General features: G+C 35.4%; 1 protein-coding gene across 7 annotated transcripts in view; it reads left to right on the top strand.

The window, feature by feature from the left end:
* The first annotated feature begins 16,161 nt into the window (after positions 1-16,161).
* The window catches only part of LOC118187688 (uncharacterized), a 420,235-nt gene continuing 415,057 nt past the window's right edge, over positions 16,162-21,339 (top strand). For 2 of the 7 annotated variants that reach the window (XR_015038450.1, XR_015038451.1), the window contains exon 1: positions 16,210-16,604. The gene's annotated coding sequence lies outside the window, so the exon portion shown is untranslated. Of the gene's footprint in view, positions 16,605-21,339 lie in introns of all 7 variants that reach the window. The other 5 variants (XR_015038453.1, XR_015038452.1, XM_035357968.2 and 2 more) reach the window with 3 other exon arrangements.

Raw genomic sequence — 21,339 nt, 5'->3', positions numbered from 1 at the left:
GTTAGGTAACATTATTTGCAAATCTATTCGACCAGTTTTATATGAGACATTTCAGAGAATTTATCACTTCGCGTAAAAGTACTTTTGCTTCGCATCCTTTCTCGCTTAAGTGGACAGCGGTACATTATTATTTATAGCTGACCCTAATCTTCTTATCTTTTCTTCAAAATTTTTTTTTCCTCTTCCCTCGTACATGCATTCGAGGGTGAAGTTAGGCATCTTCGTGTATATTATTTTGTCCTTCGTAGTGTCGAATTATTCTCCTCTTTGCGTTCAAGAAATGTTGTATCTAACAGCAGAAAAAAGTAAATTGTCGCAATTTAGTTCTATCGCTTTAATTAATATAACTACATTTTTACATATTACTCAGAAATTAAAGAAAATAATTTTTTCTCTGGTCTGTGTATCATGACTAACTGAATTTTTTTTATACAAAACTAAATGACTTTTTTAAAACAAAAGCTCGAATTAATATTGTTCTTATGTGATTTATTTCAGATGCAGGTCTCCTGTTTGACAATAAGAGCATTGTGAAAGTGGGAAATAATAATTCTGAGATTCAAGTAAATGGCCTTTTTAAAGAATGATTATCCGGGTGTAGAAAGAGAGTCGGATATAATAATTAAACGGTAGGTATATCAATATCCATTTACATAACTTAAATGTAAATTCTACTAAAACTTCGACAGTGCGATGAAATTTCTTCAGCGCATGCATAATTAAACTGTTGTAATCTAATATTCATCTGCAGCTGTCGTTAAAGAACAAGCTTAAATTGTAGGTCTAAGCTCTTCATTTAAATTTATAGAAGTAATAATACTATTACAACTTTGCATGTTATTTCTAAGGAAAGTTCTACTACATAGTATCCCAAAATACTAACTATATTTTCTCTTTATTCTGCATGGAAACATGAAATTTTATTTAAGTCACCTTGAGGCTTGTGAATTGCACGGTAATAATATACATAATAAGACCACGCTTATTTCCGGTGGCAATATGCATGTACTTCACGAAGTCGTTGAATATATTTCATGTCGCTTACATGTACTGCTCATAGCTCTTATGTTTGTTGTTAAACGTCAGTGTCTATGAAACGAAGACACTCTGAGATGGTTGGCTAATTGCTTGCTGAAAAGAATGCGAAAACCTTTGGCTTTAAAAAGATTGTCATTATTGTCTTTATGAAGGCGTTTCACCGACCAGCGGCTGAGGTTCCGGAGTTCGAATCCCGGCGAACGGGCTAGCTGCATGGGCGTTTTCGTGGTTTTACCCATATGTAATGTGTATGCAAGCCAGTTGCACTTAGAAAGCCCTCCACGAAGGCATGCCTCCCGTCAGGCAGACAGCTCTCGCGTGCTTTGCCATAATCAAAACAAACCAAACTATAAAGAAGTTTCTGACGAAAATTAGCTCGTATTCATATTATACCTGGAACCATAGGCACCCTGGACTCCTATTCATATTATACCTGGAGAAAACTATGAAAGAGAAAACCATAAGAGAAATTTCTCCAGTCAGTACATTCGCCGAGAATCGACCCCTGATTGAACTAACATTAATCATCGTCTTATCCATGCAGCCATTGGTTGGCTAGTTTCTGGAGAAGTTTGTGGAAAGAAAAGCAGAGGACAAACACTACGTAACTGTGTCATAAAGAAATTCCAAAAGTTTTGGGACGAACAACGTGATCGTCCTTCTTCTATGACTGACTGACTACCTGCGTAGATCTGGCTCTCTAATGCACATTACTTGATTCCTTCCGAATTTTTGTGCTGGGGTGTAAACACGCATATACATTCTTTGTCGCTTTCGCTAAAATATTCTAAAACTAAATATTCAAATCAAATAATAAAGAAATTTTGCTTACCTGTCAGACGCAGCAAGGATTCTAGCCTTTTGTTCATTTTATCCAATTTTTATTGACGACACAATAAATACATTTACAATAAAGAAGCACATATAAACTTCGTTCGAAATTGGCACTTATATTAATTTCCTGTTACATAACTCATAGTCATCAAATTTCTGAAGTCCTCAAAGGAATTCAGGCGCACACAGCGCCATCTGGTGCAATTACAGTTTCTACGTGGGGAATACTTGAAACCTCATGATACCGAAATTAACATAACTCGTTAGAGGATTTGAAAAATAATTTCAGGGAAGATTATTATTATAACTATTTATATCAGATGCTTCAAACCGGCGGACCCCGAAGCACTGTATGCGGCTCGAGAAGGCATTTCAATTATGTATTTTTTGCAAATATGCTGTAGCAAAGATTTCAAGATTTTAATTACTTGAAATCCGAATTTACCTTATTTTCACTTCCATTAAAAACAAACATGAATAATGCACAAGGAAATCTATAAATGGAGCTAACTAATTTACAGTGAGTCATAAATCTTATTCAAACATTTGAGGGTGCAGATTTTATTAAAATTTTTTCTTACTTGTCAAAAATAAAAAAAAAAAAAAAACTCTGTTACGAATGTTTTATTCAGAACACTCATTTTGTCTGGAAATACATTAATATGTGAACAGCCTGTTCTCACGGTTGAAAATTAATAAGAAAAGAGCCCGATTAACTGATCAGCATGTACAAAATATGATGAAAGTAATTTGCAGAAATTTCTCTCCACGGTTACAAACTTTATCAGAATCAAAACGTGCCAAGCTCTAGTAACCAGATGAAGAAGTTATAATTATTTACGTATGAACATATGCATTTTTATTTATGCGTAGAAGACAATTTAATAAATAAGAGAAATGTTGCTATTGTTTATTCTGAAGTTTTGTCCCACGTGATAAATGTTCTCTGAAAATTTAGAAAGTCTTCATAATTTGGTTATTTTTAACTTAAATTAAAGCAAATTATTTGATGATTAATTAAAACGTTAGAATTATATTTGAAAGAAATGTCAGTCCCATATCTAATATTTAGCTGTCAATATATTTGAATTACAAAGTGTAACCAACAAAAAAAAAAAAAAAAAAAAAAAAAAAATGTTTTACAGGTACCAAACTTTAGATTTCAAATAGAAAATAAATATAAATTTGATTTTTTTTTTCTTTACGATATCATTATTATTGTTTATGTATATTTTTGATAAATATTTAGTAAGCAAAATTTAAAAAAATATATATATATATCATGTTTTCTATTAGCCCAAAGGGCAATTTGCCCAGAAGGGCTATTAATATCGTTTTCGCATTTTGCGTCGTCCACTATAAAACGGCGTTTCACTTTTCAAATTATTGCCACCAAATATTATCGCCCTGTGTTATATTGAAAGAAATTGAATAATGAAGAATCTGCATGAATGTATGTATGTTTCTCGCATTGTGAAAAACAACGGTACTTGAAGACTTCAAACTTTGAATAACGTAATCCTCCACTCGAATATGGCCATCTAGAAGCCGAAATTTGGAACGATTTATTATCTATTTCATATTTTGTAAAACTTTAATGAATTTTTGATTAACAAACTCAACGATTTCAAAGCGAGCAATGGCAACACTGTACGAAAAAAAATTATCTTCAGCGCGCGAGACTGTGTATCGAAAATTCTATGTATATGGTCTTTTTAAATATTTTGTGATATTGCTGTTGAATTAAGTTTTGTGGTTTAAGTGCGAAGAACATGATATTTAATAAATAAAGGTAGCACCCAAATCATTAAAAAAAAACGTCCTTTTTTGGGCGTAATATAAAATCTGAAAGCTATCAGGTATTTTATTTTATTTTTTTTTTTTTTTTGATTAATATATTTTTTTTTCATTTTGTTAAAAACATTTTTGTTATTTTTTTCATTTTGTAATATAAATAAATAAACAGAAAAAGAAGGAGAAAAGTGCAGCTAATAGCGGATTCGGCCCACATGCAGTTGGAATTTGAGACCGCTGATTTGCTGAAGATTATGGCAAAATACTCGAAGGCTCTCTTAGTAGAAACATGCTTTCGTGTAGGTCATTTAAGGAAAACTGACTCGTATTCACTTAAGACCACGAAAACAGTTTCAGCAAAAAAAATTCAGATTGAATGAAGGATCTTTAATTGTACGGTGCGTAACATTTCAGTGAGTCTGGAGAACAAGGGGAGATATTTCCTGTATCAGTTATGAATAGTGGTACGAGTAACATTCGCAAACACTACAGTAACTTTCAAGGAAGGTTTACCCACTGAAGTAATCCTGTTGGGAAGGTGACCTCGATATTTTGTTTTAGCCCTTTCCGGCATGCTACTTTTTAAAGTCGGAGTTTTGATTTAAAAAAAAAATGATAGGCAGTCTAATTAGGCCTACAGGAGTACACAAGTAAAATTTTGTGAAGATAGCACTTATCGTTTTATTTCTGTGGGTGTTCCCGAAGTGGCACACTGATTGAATAGAGCTTCGAAAAGAGTGCTGAAACGAGCACTGTAGTCAATGAACTGACCGACGAGATGCGGAGAAACAAAGAATACAGACTCTCAGTTGTCCTAGATTATCGGTGACCCCGGTCTGGGCAAACATAGGGTTCGCCGTTTGATTTTAGGCAAGATTTCAAGGTAAAAATTTAAAACTAATATAGAATAAGGAGATTTGCATACAGCCAAACAAATAACATAGAAATTTCTTTTCAAACAATTCCTTTTCTACCCTAAAAAGATCTGGAAGATTTCTTTGAAAAATGAGGGTCTTAAAAAACTAAACATGGCTAAAATATATGGACTGGTTTGTGTTGAGCTGCCATCTATTATAAATAAAGAAGGTTCAGAGTAACCTATAGTAAACTATAAATCCTTTTTCATTCCATTTTTCTGTGCATACAGAAGGAAATTTTTAGGTGTGTCCAGACCGGAGACACTGTGCCGCAAAGGATTAAAGCTGGGAATCACAATCCAGGGACTATTAAACTGAAGAGTGAAATGTTTCTATTTGTACTTAACTAAAAATAAATATTAGTTTTAAAAAAGTTTCCTGCTGTTAATAAATTAAATGACAGGCATTTTAGGCAAATTATCTTGAAAAGTTATAGATCAACGATATCCCCCCCCCAGAAAGAGAGTTAGAACTTCTTCAGGCCTGTCATAGTCACTTGTTGGTTTTCACGTGAATCCCTAGATGTATTCTCTGAGAGAGTTGGCCGAAAACATGAAAAAATGCGCACAGCGCCGCGCTACATGTGTCAAATTATGTTGTAGAGCTGCGCACGCGGTGCAAGATATTAACAATAAAATATCCCTAAAATTAAATATAGTCGTAATCCAACAATAATTATCAACTGATACTAACTTAGTATATATTATATACATGACTAACAAGTATCTGTCCGATCTCCTGCATCTGCAAAAACAAAGAAGTGATAGAATATTTGAAAACTTAGAAGGTCCTAAAAACAATTACATGATATCTTTCAACCAATCTTCACCACTTGGGACTGTGATGCACTGTCCTTGGTCATTTAAAACTTATTAAATACTGTTGGTTTGGTTTGGTTTGGTGTACTTGCTTATAGCAAAGCACTCGAGAGCTAAGAGGAGGGAAGGCCTTCTTGGAGTATTTTCTGAGGGAAATTGGCTCGTATACAAGTTACACATAGAAGAAAACCATGAAAACACTCATGCAGCCAGCCCATTTGCCAAAATTCGAACCCCGGAGAGAGCTACTAGTGTTTAGCGACTTTACCTCTCTGCCGCTGGTGAGCATTAATGTTGTCGGATCATACTCCATGAGTGCAACAATTGCTAGAAACGCTGAAGTCTTATGAAAGAAGTTATAGCAAATTGTTAAAATATAGTCGTGCAAGTAAATCATTTATAGTAAGTATTTATAGTAATGCCGTTACGTACAAGCTATGGCGCACTGACCATGTTTCTTAGCAGCTTATTCTAAAAACAATATAGTTTTATCCGTTGGATTTTGTTAGCGTTTGCCCAACCTAGTATGGCGTAAGTAAATATTGGCTTTATCAAAGACATATAGAGAGTTCTTTCGCTCTCGAGTTCAAAAAAGGAGATCTTATTCACAGAAGTTTATTAAATTTGTATTCTAAAAAACACTGGCGGGCTCCAATACTGTCATATATTTTAATAACGGATTTTTAGCTTTAGAAAATTTATAAAACACTTGCGTGAAAATTCTTTCGGCATATCATATGTAACAAAATTATAGATTACAGAATGTCACACTTTATTATAGTCGCAAACCAATATCATTGACTGGCATTAAAGAAAAAAAATCAACTTCAAATTATTCTAAATATATTTATTAACTGACTCCTCAAGGCAACATGCCTTGACGGCAGATATGACGGCAAATACCACCAATTTTAAAATTTAATATCTCAGTCAATTTTTGTTATACAGGAATAAACCTTTTTGCGTTTTATTTTTCGTAATGAGTATAAAATTTTCCTAAGTAAAAGTTTAATAACGGCGGACCGTATAAAAAGTTAGATTTCGTAATTAAAAAAAATATTTCTTTAAATTTAAAGGTAGAAAAATACGAATATTTGCGTTATTTAAAAATTTTTTTAATTGAAAGTATACATCTACGACCAACGGTCGTGAAAGTAAAAGCTGGGTAAGGACTTTTGCGGGCATGATGTATATTATTATACGATAAGAAAAAGGTGCTTCCAAAAACTTTTCTTAGCCCACCAAACATAGAAATAAATTATTAAACACAAATATACACTCATGTCCATAAATTAAGGATAATTCGGAGTCACGCGGAAATCGAGCTCTAAAATAAATATATCACCTGTAAAATCACTACACACATCTTCAAGAATCATATGCAAATTTCAGGAAGTAACCAGATGACACCGATGGTACGTCACAATGACGAGATGTGTAAGAGAGTGATATATAAGAAATACAGGCAAACTAGTAAAATTTTTCGCAGGCGCTTTATAAGCATTTCAATGCAATAACCGAATAGTTATGACACAAAGGACGCATTTGGATGATTTTCTACGTGGTAGAATTATCGGCCGTCTGGAATGTGGGCGTACCCAACTGGAAGTATCAGACGAACTTGGAATTGCCCAGAGTGTCATCTCCAGGCTTTGGCAACGATTCCAAGATGATGGTAATGTGAGTAGATGTTACAGCACAGGTCGCCCCAGAGTTACAACGCCGAATGAGGACCGGTATTTGGCAGTTACTGCCAAAAGAAACAGGAGGAGCACAGCCTCAGACCTGTCTCGTCAGCTCTCTTCAGCCACTGGTACGACAATTTCAAGGCAGACCGTGTACAGACGCTTAGGGCAGATTGGTCTGTATGCTTGTAGACCTGTCAGATGCGTTCCACTTACTGCAACTCACTGTAGCCTGCGGTTATCCTGGAGTAGAGAGCATGCATTGTGGACACCGCAACAGTGGGCTTGTGTGATGTTTTCCGACGAGTCCAGATTTAGCTTGCAGTCTGATTCTCGCCGGACTTTCTTATGGAGAGCTCCAGGTACCCGTTACCACCAAGAAAACATCATTGAACGACACCGTTACGGTGGTGCAGGAGTGCTCGTTTGGGGTGGAATTATTCTGGGTTACAGAACTGACCTGCATGTTCAAATTGGAACCATGACAAGACAAATCTATCGGGACGTCATTCTGGAACAACATGTACGTTTGTTTTGGGGCGCCATGGGCGCACAATTTGTGTTTATGGATGACAACGCCCGCCCTCACCGTGCAAACATCGTAAGTGAATGCCTTCAATCGGAGGGTATCACCCGTATGGACTGGCCAGCATTCTCACCGGACTTGAATCCAGTAGAGCACGTGTGGGACATGCTTGGCCGACGAGTTGCAGCCCGTCAACCTCCTCCTACATGTCTACCGGAACTTCGGAGAGCATTGCTTTTTGAGTGGTGTAATATCCCCCAAGATCAGATCGATAATTTGATACTCAGCATGCCTAGGCGTTGTACGGGCTGTATTGCATCGTCTGGGAGGCATACAATGTATTAACAATCATACCAACCATGTAATATTGGTTTTTTGTAAATAGGTTATTTTTGTAATTTGCTCCAGGGAGAAAAAATCGCTAATTTTTTTAATAACATCAAACATATAGCATCTTTTTTTGCTCTTTACCTTTTGTTTAATAAATAAGCTTTACAAATAAGTCAAATTTGTTTTGCTTCTAACTCTTCCTTTGCCTGATTTTGCATTATCCTTAATTTATGGACATGAGTGTAGATCAAATTGGAACAAGAAAACTAAGAAAGTTGCAGACAGGGTGGAAAAAGCGTACGACCCCCAAAAGTTAAACCATGTTACCGTCAACTTTACCACTAAGCTATTATCACACGGGCGTAGTATGCAATTTTGGCTTATATACATCACTAAGTAAATGAATTCTTAAAAACTAAATTTTTTGGTCCTAGTTCAGTGTGCTATCGTGTAAAAAATTCACCAGAGTTTGTACTTCAGCTTCTAGGACATTTCTTACAAAAAACATTATCATTTGAAGTGGCGTTCCGATTGAAGTTAAATGGGCTGCTAAAAATATATTCCATGTGCTTATAAATAAATAAAAAAAATTTGTCAGAAAGGTATATTTATAAATAGAGAAATACAAATTTTAACATACTCGTGAATGCAGTGGAATATTTAAAAGGCTATCAAATCTAATTTATAATAAACGTTTTTAGTTTTTACCTGTTTCAAAAGAAAAAATAACAAATCTTTTAATGGCATTTATGATTTGCTGTAGCAGTTTGATATAGCCAGTCGTTCATTTTCATTAAAGGTAAATATGTATGCAGAACTAGGAAATAATTGTCAGGACAAATTTTGCTATTTCATGGACTTGGAATTACATTTTTTGCGCAACTAAATTCAGCTGATTGCTGTCTTTTTCAGTACGCAGATTTGTCGCTATAATGTTAATTTAGAAATAAGTATTTTTTAACAAAATATTCTTTCCCTAAGCCAGCGTTCATCGCTACTTCTGCCGCCACTGATTTTTGGTGACTACACCTGATTGCTCCTTTTTTACCACGTGACCCCAACGCATCCGCAGACATACGGATAGAAGTTGAACATAGTTGAACTTCATCCGTCCGTCATCCGGCACCGCACATCGACCGGATTGCGGATGTCAGTCAAAGTGAATTCGCTCGCTGATTGGAGAAACGCATACGAAGCAGTGGAAACGGGCCTTTATGATAATTTGTGTGTTTAAAACCCTTAATTATTACCTCTCATATCTTTATGTTTTTACTTCGATTTTTTTATGCTTCTGAGTTCTGTATTTCTGTTTCACACTTAATTGTCATGCTCAGTATTCAAGCACAGAATTCCTAACAGATTCGGCAGCCAGGTATAAGACTTTATAAATGCCCAGAAATCAAATAACAACGTTACACTTGTAGACTTTTTAACTTTTCAAATATACATAAGATATATAAGGTTCCCATTTTTAGACTAAATGACATCTGGACATCTGAAGTCCTATAAAATGTTTTGCTATTCTACCTGGGCTATCTCTTTTGGTACTCTCTGCTGATAAATCATATTAAACTTTAAAAGAGCCATTTCGGGAGACCATTAAAATCTGAACCCTTTCAGATTTTTTTCCCCTTTCTTTTTCTTTTTTTTTTTTTTTTTTTTCCTTTTTTTTTTTTTTTTAATTTTTACAGCGTTTTTACAGTTGCATTGTTGACTAATGCTGTCTTGTCCCAAGCTCTCGAAAATTCCTCGTGACAAGGAACGCAAGATACGTCTGTCGTTGGCAACAGCCTTGAGCTCCTTACAGGTGACAGTGCGATTTAGCTCAGTTCCGCTCCCAATTTTGATAGAGAGCACTCCGGGGTTGAAGGCTCCGAAGGCCTCCCATCCCTTCTTTCCCTACCAACAACCCCTCGAGAGGAATTTCGACTCGCCGCCCATTCAGAATGCCCCCATTCCGCAAAGACACTATACATTTACAAACATCCATGTCACCTCCGGGTTTCAATCCCGGGCCCTTCGGTACGGCAGTCAGCGGCACTAACCACTATAGCGGTTGGCGGCGGCAAGATTATTAGTAGACGGTACTCATTAGTTCCTGAGCCTTTATTCCTGAGCCGGAACTAATTTTTCTTAAAATGTCCTGATCTATCTTTAACTAAAATGTGGCAGTCCTACCTATATCTCAAGAACGCAGCAAATGTATAGTCTTTGGTTGAAGGAAGGTTGTGGTGTTGCAGATGTGGTTTTATCTTTGCTAACGTACTGACTTTTACCTCTGATATTTCTGTAAATATTTCGTTTTCTGGGAGCCGGCGACTGTTCATTTGAAAAGTAGCTCCCCTACTGCTTCTGAAGGATCAAATATACAGATTTCTATTCATTGTTGTAAATTCATATGCGATAATTCATGTAGAAGCCTTTGATCCAGTTTAGAAACATTCCCTGTAGTTTTTAAATTGCAGTTTCTCAGATAGACTCCAAACCCTTAAACTGAGATTTTGTTTTACCAGGGCACGTAAGAATAAACCGCATTACTTATGAGTCAGCTCAAATTAATGACAGCATTCTTGCTGTTTCTTTTCACTAGCGCCCAAAAGAACAGCTTTTGAACTAAACAACATTTTTTAATTGATATTTTCTCTTCTTCATACGCCGGATTGAATGATGTTCATCGTACAGAGCTAATGTTGGAAAGGGTGAAAGCTTCCAGCCTATCAAAATTAAACAACCTACTTTACATGATAACTTGCGACTGTGGTTCCCTGTACTGAAGAAATATATTTTCAACTTAAACTAAAATTCATAAAAAAATTTTGTTTCCTTTGATTTACTGCCATTCTTACATGTATGTCTTATATAAAATACCATCTTAGAAACCTAAAAACCGTAAGTACACTAGCTTAATTATTTCTGAAATGGATATGAAAATAAAGCTTCTATTTTTATCGTAATTAACCATTTTTCTTTCTTGTTCTTTAGCACGAAAACTATTTAAATCGATATAAAAGTCAGTAAAATATCTCCGTAATGGTAAAACGTAAGCTTAAGAGATCGTCATATCGATTGTGCTGTCGTTAACATTTATTTTCTTTAACAGTGTAAATCTGAAAATGACGTAGAACTATTTTTTCTGCAGACAGTATTTTAAAATGAACTATTCTAGAAATTGTAGCATGTAAATTACTGATTATTTTCTCCTCAAACGCATTGAAACTAAAGGAGATTATCCAACTCTTAACAATAATCCTTACTTCATTTATTTATTATAGTCATCTTAGTCAGAAAGGAATGAATAAAATACGGAATAGTAATACTTCATTTAACACGGAAGTGGAAGATGAAGCAGAGACGAATAAAAATATCCAATATAGATATGGTAATCTAAACACTCGTAAAACTGTCAAAAGAAGAGTGATTTTATCATCTCTAAATAGAAGTTCCGAAATTCTCGGAAAATGGAAATGAGAAGTTCGAATTCTAAGTAAATTGTGTTTTTTTCCCCTACACGCTATAGTAGGAGTGATACGTATAGAAAAGGCATCAAAGTTGTACAGGTAAATTTTTAGATTATCAAAAGATATCCAAATACTTTCGCGAGAGCACTGCATCATCGTGAGATACATTTGGGGGGGGGAGAGTAAATATGGTAAAATGTACCAGATATTGAAATTATTCACTACAAAAAAGATTGTTTCAATTCTGTTTTCTACAGTTTCTAGGAATTAAAAGCTGTTTTTACAGCAAGGTTCATTATCACAGCTTGACACTGCAATTTTAAAATTAGCCACTCTAATAAGTAATTTGCTAAAGTGGTAAGCATGTCTTTTGTTTTATGTTTTATCAATTTTTTATTCTGAATATTTTGTGTTTTTAACATTTATTGATGTCCTCACTTCCATTATTTAATAAAATTTCATGACGTTTATAACTTTTAGTAGTTATCTATCTTCATTCTTTAAAAATTCACCATGAAACTCTTTATTTATTTTTCGTAACACAATAACCAGTTATTAAGATGTAGGAAAGTTTCATTTGGTGACCTTATTACCTTTATTCAACATCCTGAATGTGCTTTATATACTCAGGAGTAATGTTTCTGGTTCAACAAATGACATCAAAGCATACAGTTAGAAATAATGCAGACTTATCGAAAACACTGGTTATGGACTATTTTGGGGGCAAATGAGTGAGGATTCAACTTAGTAATCTAGGTACAATCCTAGTATACGATACTGCCTTGGCGCGATTTTGAAAATTGTCACCAACATCAAAATGACTCCTTTACTGCTCATCATAAATACCGCGTTTACTGCTCATTATTATGTCACAAAAAGTCGCCAAATCCCACGTATACTGTATACTAGGATTAAACCGTAATCTAAAATATAATGACGATTTCAATTAAATTTCTCTGCTGGAAGGAAAGAAATAAATCACATTAATTACCGCCGCACACCCGTCGAACGCTGCTACTGTTCATATTTTACTAGCGCTAAATACTTACGATTATGAGAAGAAACATCCATACAAATGACGAAGAAAGAAACAACATATAGTATGCATTCATAAAATGTATGTTTGGATTGCTTCTAAATGCAGTCAAAGGCTAGTCAGAATTTTTCGACCCTATAAAGTTCCAATAAATTACCTTTAGTGGAAAAAAATGTCTAATTGTTTCATTCCCATTTTTTTATTTTTATGTTTTTAAAGATTACTTTCGGTAATCAGGATATTAGTTTAAGAAATTATTATTAAAATAATTAATTTTCGAAATATAAATGGCTTTTGGTTTTTAACTTTTTGAAAGAAGCTCTTATGTAAATTCTTTGCCTTTACTATCCTCAACTACCCCTATATTTAGATCAATAAAACATCTACCTGGACTTTACTAATGTTGGCAAGTTTTCTGTAGTTCATAGATAATAAGGAAACCGAATTTTAACATATAGTTTCACTGCTATTCTTGAACATGGAATTCTATTTAAAACTTAAATGACAGATAAAATCAGATAATAAATTCCTAGTATTAACACATTCGGATTTGAGTCAAAGAGATTTGATAAACTAGACTAGATAAAAAGCTCTCATCAAAAGCCGATGTTGTAACTAGTGGATAAAATAAAATTTTCATTTCAGCCGTAGTACAACTCCACCCTTCACTAAGTACCTATAAACTAGATAACAAGAGCTGGTAGCTGAACGGTCATAAGAATCATGTCACACAGCTTGTCACCTACTTATTACCTGTTATATCCAGAAGCCTGCTGAGTCCTCTGAAATGCTAAATAAATATGCATATTTCTGTAGTAAGGCTGAATTGGAAATATGGAGCAACTAATAGCCGAAGTGAAACAGAACTGTTTAAGTAAACTTAAGAAGTTTACCATTTTCCTGTCCATAAGTTATGCATGAATACAAATACAAGATAAATAAAAATTACTTTCAAGAATTTTTAATTGTTTTATTTGATTACTTTTAACAAATTAACTTATTTATTTCAGAATGGATACTGCACATGAAAATAAAGTGGTGAGTCAGAATTATCGAGTCAATTTATTTTTCTTACTTAAAAACAACAACAACAACAAAAAAAAAAAAATAAATTATTAAGTTATTTTCCGCCATGCTTCACGGCTGGATGCTCTTTGCAGTTCCGATGGTACGAAGCTAATTCTGAAATCTGTAAGTAACAAGTAAGAAAAAAGCAATATAATTATTGGGAAGCGAAATGAATTCTCACGCAAACCCGTCTCCAAGGGGCTGTGGACGCGACTTTTGAGCACTCTCGTGTAAAATCTTAATCTGACTTTCAAAAGATGTGGAAACGTTCTTTACTTATTACAGGGAAAGAAGATTTAAAAGTGCTTTAGTTGAGGTAAGAGATTTGACCGAAACGTTAGCTATTGAACCTGTACCTTTAGAATTCGAAGAAAGAAAAGAATGTTCGATTGTAAACATTCCAATAACTCTTCAGTAGATCTAGAATAGCCGTTTCAAATATATGTTTTCATTCCACCCGTAGATCAAGCAGTTTATTCCCTGATTTGAGCTGCTCAACATATGCTAGTTCTTGTTTTATGATCAACTAACTACACAATTTACTGAATCTCATTTCCAGAGTAGCAAAAACGCCAAAAGAAGTTTTTTCCTACATCCCTTAAATACTCTTTGCAAGATGGATTAGGCGTATGGGTTGCCGTATGAATTTTTTGAACGGCTTAGATATCAGTAGCTGCAGCTGAAATAAGTTTGTCTATACTGAAATTGATTCAGATATATTCGAGGTCACGTTTATGTCAAGAAGAGTTGAATTTCCTGTATTAACGCATTAACATAGTCACTTTGGCGCAATATGGCGATTTTTTACAGATGAAAATGTAAAAGTTACTTATAGGGTGTAAGTTGGTGGTTTTCGAGGATTTTTTTAAGAAAGATTTATTTTTTTAGACTATCGATATTTATTATAAGTCGGTAAACTTTATCAACTCTTGAAAAGAAAACCTTAGCAATTTGAGTTATTAAATAAGGATTGTGTGATAAATTAAGAAACAAAACACATCCTTCTTCAAAACTTATTGCAATTTTTTTTCCGCTATTCTTCTCCCGAAGTACGCAGCGATCTGTTTTCGCCTAAAAAACCTCAGAGTATTGCGAAGACTCGGCTATCGTACAACCCTCTGCAACAGCGGCTCCATTTGAAAATTTTCAGCAAAATTTCGAATTCCTGCAGAAATTTTACCACAGTGTTTTCCATTGCTGGCAAATTCCCCAAGCTTATACTTTAAAACTAAGTTTAAGGCAAAATAAATCATGATTTGTTTATAAAAGGCGTCGGAACTTTGAATACAACAGAAAATGACGACGTTGCTTGACTTGAGAGCTGTTATGAGCCATGGTTGTCGGAAGAATGGTCACGGGTATGGTTTTCAGAGTTTCACATATTTTGAAAATTTGGCAACTTCTATTAAGGTGGTTGCGTTAATATGTAAGTACCGAACTTCCTTGCATTTCTGTCTGTAAAACAATATATTGCTCAGGAATCAGCGACATGTACGCTGAGAGGAAAGGCATTTAGATTTATAATATGCTGTATTTGTAAGAGATCGCGAACTTTAAAATAACTGGCATTTAGATTTATAATATGCTGTATTTGTAAGAGATCGCGAACTTTAAAATAACTGGCATTTAGATTTATAATATGCTGTATTTGTAAGAGATCGCGAACTTTAAAATAACTGTAATTTTGATTTATTAAATAAAAGCATATTATGGTTTGAAATATTAATACAGTTCATTTATATAAAATGTCAAATATACTGATCGCCTAGGGTGACAAAAATGCTGGAAGTCGGGGTTGTTCACCCGTTTTTACTTTTCATTATTCATTAGTGATTTAACTTATCAATTTTTTTCTCTCTTTAAAGAAGTGATGAGGATGATGATAATGATAAATAATGAATTCTCCTGCTCAAGTTTAAACATTCTACATTTTATGATAATCTCTGTACAGCATATTTGTTGTGACAACCGATAAAATTAAGTTTTCACTTGGTGCTAAACTTAGAAAAAATAATACGGATTAAAAAGCACTAAAGATAATATACTCAGCTTTTTTAATTGTTGAAAGAGAAGTTTCACTTTTCAATAGGATAAGATTTCAGATAAGCGTTCAGTTATAATAAGAAAGTATATTTTTTTACACTACAGTTAACCCCCTCCTTATTTAAAGAGATAAAAATAATAAGTTCCCTGCCTAGTTTAAACTTTCTATTTTTTATGATAATGCCATCCAGAGTAGTTGACAGTTTGCTCGTTATGTTCAACTAGCGCAAAACTTCGCAAGAAAGGAAATGTTAAATAGAAGATTTGGCCTGTAAATAAATACACAGCTTTAAATTGTTAAAAAGACAATTCCATTTTTCACCACAAGTAAAATCATTTGAAATAAAAAATGAAATATTTTTCACGTTTTAATTTACTGTAAATAAATTTTATAATGTCGAGCGGCAAGCTGAACATTTAAATCCTGAATTTTTATTTTCTTTCCCATCTTGTTTGCCTAATTCATCACCTACCTTAAAAGCGGGAGATTAATTCATATTCAAAAGCACTCAACAGAGCAGGCAACGACTCGAATTCAATTACCGTCGAATTACAGCCTATTTAGGCGACGGCCCGGAGCAGCGAATTCAAACTTTTGTTGCGAAGTTCGTCATAGCACGACGCGCAATCACCCCTGTCAGACACAATGGACTGCGCCGTTGGATGGCGTGCTTGGCGGAACTCGGAATTCGCGCACACGAATCCCAACCCGATTCAGTTCGACGTTGTTTCTCAAATTGTTGAGTACCCGTACGTGTTGCGCGAGTTCTTTGCAACTGTTGTAAATGTGGGGAGCGAAAAATTGTACTGTGTAAAGTACTAGGAAAGTTTACATAGGCATTTGCCCTCACTTTCTACACACACCTGTTGAAAAAAAAAATATTAAAAACATTTTTCGCTTGTTTTGCTCCGTTCGGGACAGTTCTTGCTGACTATTTCGGTTGTTTTGTAGTGTGCGAGCGGCACGGACAGCGGTGTTTATAGTGTTGGTACTGTGGAGGAGTTAGTTGTTGGCCTTGACTTATTATGGTAATTCATTACTTCACCCGTAAGGCAGGTAAGAATATTTTCCTTAGTATAGATAGATAGATAGCTTATAAGTTTTTAAACTTTGCGCAAACAATTTTGGTATTTTGTAAATCGGAAGGTAAGTTCTAATACTAGCAACATTCGGGGCATTTAGGGTCTTTTTTCATCATAATTTGTCTTGATCTTAAAGAAATACATTTTAAAGTTTCAGTAAATGAAATTTAATAACTTTTGGAGAACCTCGTTGATTCAGTTCGTGTATTGTATATCATTATGCTAGTGTTTATCCACTGCCTTTATGTTTGATTTTGATAATATTTCTGAGGAAAGATATTGTTTATTAAAAGTTTAAGCTTAAAGTTTATTAAAAGTTAAGTTTATTAAAGTCATTAGCTTCATAAGAAAACTTTTCATATAATAAAATTCTCAAATGGTTGTTTCACAGAATCTTGCGTAGTCTTTAGATTTTAAGGCGAAAATTTATTCTCGCGCGTGTTCTTGTGGAAATATTTTAAATGTAGTTGTACAGTTAATCGTAGACAGTCAGTTAGTTAATCTAATTTTATTACTACTTGGATTTCGGATTATTTTGATGATTTGATGTAAAAGCTAGAGTTAATGATTATGCTAATTTGCTTGAAATTAAATTGTAGATCTGGTTTAATAGATTCGGTAAATAAAGTTTGTAAACGCATTTCCGTGATTATTTTCCATGTATGATTATTTTTTTGGGGGGAATGGAGAACTTTATAAAAGATTTTTTTTCTTTTTTTTTAAGTTTTAATTTTAAAGTATGCAATATTTGCTGTTCTGTGTGATTGTCTTCTTTTCTTCACCTCAGCCGTTAAATGACAAATTTGTGAATTGAATAAAATTTTATTAATTTCAGAACTACTGCTTGTCTTGCAAGTTAGGTTGAGCCAAAAAAAATTAACAATACATTTCGATTGCAGTTCCAACAACTATAGCTAGCGTATTTTTCTGGTCGACACTTCATGCGTGTGACCCGATTGCATTCAATTTTTAAATTCCATTTTCTAAATGTGAACTAGGTATATGAAACGAGCCTGAAGTTTTCACAACGAGAATTTCATTAGTCTTTACTCCATTTTTAAGTAGGTCTCTATATGAAGATTTTATAAAATGTTGCATTCAGAATTTTTTTATAACTGATCACCCTTGTAAAAGAAATATATCCATCCATCATGTTTCTTAACGCTGCAATATTGGAGTTTGCCATCATAACGAAGAATATTTAATGATGTAAGACAAGGCCGGAGAAGATCTTGCAGTCAAATATTGAGTCTTTTGACTTTCTTCCAATATGCCTTTCGTTGTACATCGAAACTTAATGTTTCTAGACTAAATGTTTCGAAACTTACTGTACATATACAAAAGCTTTTCTGTTAATAAATACGTGTTGCTTTCTCCTCTCATGGCTTCCCAGTTATCTCACAAAATTAGTGTCCGAAGTTGATCAGTTCTTCGAAGTTCTCTTCACCCGACAAGTTGCGGGCGTACCATTGGCGAATGGCTGAATACGACTAGTTCGCACCGGCAAATTTCCGGGTGGCTAAACGGGCTCGTCGCTTTGTTTTCGTGGGGTGTTTTATATAGAAGCCAAATGAGAGCTAACGTCCTTTAAAAATTCTTCCATCAGGCTTGTTTGACTAGCCCTTGCACACTTAACTTAGCCAATCATTGTAAATAAGGCAGTTTCCCAGAGTCGTAGCTAGGGTTTTCAGCGCCCAGGGACAACTGAAGATTTCGCGCCCCCTACTGCTTGCCAAGGATGGAAAACATTTAATTCTAAAATGTCCTAACATCAGTTTGGCGCCCCTTGGATTCTGCGCCCGGGGACAGATGCCCCCCCTTGCCCCCCTCTAGCTACGCCCCTGCAGTTTCCTTTGAAGATCTTTATAAAGGCTCTGCTTAGGTGCATAAATCAGGCCTCGAGTACTTTACCGTAATTAATTAAACTTTGCCTGGCGGCAGCAGTAGTTTGGAGATAATTGAAGTATGAATATGGATAATTTTTTAATTAGAAGAGCCGTTTTTCCTTTAATTACGAGGTACATCAGAATCTGAAATCAAAAGGAACTTGGAAACCTTTACTGAGTCTTTAAGATATCTCCTTTTAGTTTATTCATATACGAAAACTCTGCATTTTAACAAGATCTCTAGTCGTACATAGTTAAGGCTGCCATGGACGTACCTGTATTTTCCTGGGTGGTTTGTGCTTTTCTGAAAATTTCTGGCCATGACTCCTGCTGAGAGTTTAATGCAAATGCGAGCCAGTTTCCCTTAAAAATTTCCCACGAAAGCATCCCTTCTTCCTTAAGCAGGTTAATCTTTGCGTATTTTGTCACTATCAAACAAACATGACGCAGGAGAGTGTTAAGTTTGTCCTATTAAATGCGGTAATACTGGGTCCGATTTTTCGTCAAAATAAACTACTAGACAGACTATCACACTTACTCCGGTCGCTCCGGTGCAGCTTTTGGTGTATTCGGTTAAGAAATGAATCCTCGGATAAGCGACTCGGACGAGTGTACCTTTACGCGAGGTATAAAGAAAAATGACATTCATCTGACCGAGTGAACTTCTTTTAGACATCAATGGTCCGATATCAATGATTGCATGACTTCAGAATTTTTTTAAGTGTGTGAACTGTGTCTGCACCCATTGACCACATGTAAAATTAAGAAGTTGTCTCAGGCACATCCGGCTAGCGCTGCGGACTTTATGAAACCCTCCATGGTCAGTTTACATTTGACGGTCATGTTCGAGGTATGGCAGATATCACATTTTCGATGGATGCGAACTCTGCTTAGAAACATCCTGCCAGCGTCATTGTTTCGGGATACCTTCGCTAAGGCTTTTCCTTAAATATATGGCCGTAGTTGAAGTCTGAGAAATCTTTTGCCATACTGAGGCGGAATAACTGAGCTATCTAATTCAAATATGTCTGTTATTCCCGATTTAGAGCCGCCCACCAGCGGCCGAGCGGTAAAGTCGCTGAAAACTGGTAGTTCGGTCCGAGGTTCGAATCCTGCGAATGGGCTGGCTGTATGGGCGTTTTCGTGGTTTTCCCCATGTGTAACGTGTTTACGAGTCAGTTTCCCTTAGATAGACCTCCACGAAGGCATCCCACCCCTTAGGCACATAGCCTTAGTGTGCTTTGCCATAATTAAATAAACCCACCCAAACCAGTTTTCCTTAGAAAGTCCTATACGAAGGCATCCATTCCCTTAGGCAGACAACCCTGAAGGCTTTGCCGCAGTCGCATAAACCGATCAACCAATAATATTAAACAAATCGTGATGTTTTTTTGCCTTAAACTTAATTTTTAAAATATGGGCTTATGGAATTTGCCAGCTTTGCTAGCTATGTGACACAGTTTCTGTGGGAACACAGAATTTTTCTGAAAAATTTCTGAAGGGGACACCGAGGAGATTTTTTCTTTTCATAGTTAGCCGGCCCACCAGCGGCCGAGCGGTAAAGACACCGAACACTGGTAGTTCGGTCCGAGGTTCGAATCCCGCGAACGGGCTGGCTGCATGGGCTTTTTCGTGGTTTTCCCCATGTGTAACGTGTATACGAGACAGTTTCCCTTAGAAAGTCCTCCACGAAGGCATCCATCCCTTAAGGCAGATAGCCTTCGTGTGCTTTGCCATAATTAAATAAGCCAATTCAATCATAGATAGCCGCCGTTGTCGAGGTTTGCATAATGCCGAGTCTCTGCAATTACCTGATGTGTTTTTAAGCGAAAACAGATTGCTGTGTGCTTAGGAAGAACAGCGCAAAGAAATCGCAGAGAGATTTGAGGAATGTGTTTTATTTTTTAATGTATTACGTAATCCTTGTTGAATATTTAAAATTTTTATTTTAAACTGTTCAAGTACATTTTCTTTTCATACGTCAATAATGTCTGTCAGCTTACGATAAATATCGATAACGTCAGAATCCCTTTTAGAAAAGTTGCGAAAACCACCAGCTTGCTCCCTTTAAGTAACTTTTACTTTTCATATGTAAAACATCGCCAGATTTAGGCAAGGTGTTTGCGTTAATACGTAAGTACCGATTTGACGTACCGAGCATTCATTTCACCATTACTGTTCGACTGGCCATTGTTGGCTGTGCTTGGAATGCTTGCCGTCATACTTGTGTTAATAAATATGAACGATCATTTTCTTTGTCATCCATTAGTGCTTTATTGGTAGTATATCAATTCCTGGGTATCATACTGGCTTTTGAATCCCGCGAACGGGCTGGCTGCATGGGCATTTTCGTGGTTTTCCCCATGTGTAACATGTATACGAGCCAGTTTCCCTTTGAAAGTCCTCCATGAAGGCATCCCACCTCTTAGGCAGATAGCCCTAGTGTGCTTTGCCATAACTAAATAAGCCAAACCAAGCCATACTGGCTTCTGTTTTTCATAAAAGGTCTTGTCGCCAATTAAACGGCAATTCTTATCAAACAAACCATATAATTTTGCCAAGGTTAAAGCGATGTCGAGTTCGTGCAGTTCTTTAATGTTTCAAGTGAAAACGTGAGAGAACTGCACAAATTCGGCATCTGCGCAATAATATAATATTTAACATAATATAATTGTTATATTATTGCGCAGATATTCATGTGATGTAAATAGGCTATCACATTTGGCACTTTGGCGCTCCATTGGCGACTGACACTCCGTTAACAGAGAAACGTTAGTATTTCTTATTGTAAATGCATGAGGCCCACTAGTGGACAAGCAGATT

This window comes from Stegodyphus dumicola, chromosome X1 (assembly GCF_044657685.1).
Source record: "Stegodyphus dumicola isolate Sdum_Otavi_A_Nest chromosome X1, ASM4465768v1".
In the NCBI taxonomy this organism is placed as follows: domain Eukaryota; kingdom Metazoa; phylum Arthropoda; class Arachnida; order Araneae; family Eresidae; genus Stegodyphus; species Stegodyphus dumicola.
This window is presented reverse-complemented; position numbering and strand designations above follow the sequence as displayed.